The sequence below is a fragment of the Lactuca serriola genome, chromosome 9 (assembly GCF_051521515.1).
Source record: "Lactuca serriola cultivar US96UC23 chromosome 9, Lser_US96UC23_V15, whole genome shotgun sequence".
Taxonomy (NCBI): domain Eukaryota; kingdom Viridiplantae; phylum Streptophyta; class Magnoliopsida; order Asterales; family Asteraceae; genus Lactuca; species Lactuca serriola.
Window position 1 is genome coordinate 209492916 of NC_136416.1, and position 603 is coordinate 209493518.

Consider the following 603-nt stretch of genomic DNA (forward strand, 5'->3'; position numbering starts at 1 on the left):
CACACACTTTACCCTTTACAGTGCACCGGGTGCGAAAGATGTTATTTCAAAGCCATCGATTATCGTCAGTGAGGAGGCTAGGGATCATGCCAAGAACACGCTGGGCGATGAGGGCTTAAAATAATTTTGGTGTCCTCATCTTTATGTATTTCACCGTCAGAATCGTATTTTGGTGGAGTGTCCTCTATGAGAGTCACGAGTTGGTTGTTGGGGCAGTCGGGAGCAAAATGCCCTAATCCTCCACATTTAAAACAACGTGGTGGGTTTCGGGTTGGAGTGATAGATGGATTACTCGAGCCTTCAGATCGAATCGAGTTGAACTGGTTCGCTAGGGTTCCACCCAATGTTCCTTTATAAGTTTCAGTTTTCTGGAATGTGGGTCGAGTCATAACGGTTTTGGCCTTGATTTTCATCTGTTTTCAACTTTAAGTGCTAGTTGACATACGTCAGTGAAGGACCAATAAGGTTGTAGTTGGACGATGTGATAACTCAATAATAATATAAAATAAATATAAATATAAAATATAGATAAATAATTATTAGGGTTAATTGATGACTATTAAACTCTAAAAACGTCATTGATTGGAGGCATAAATTCGGACT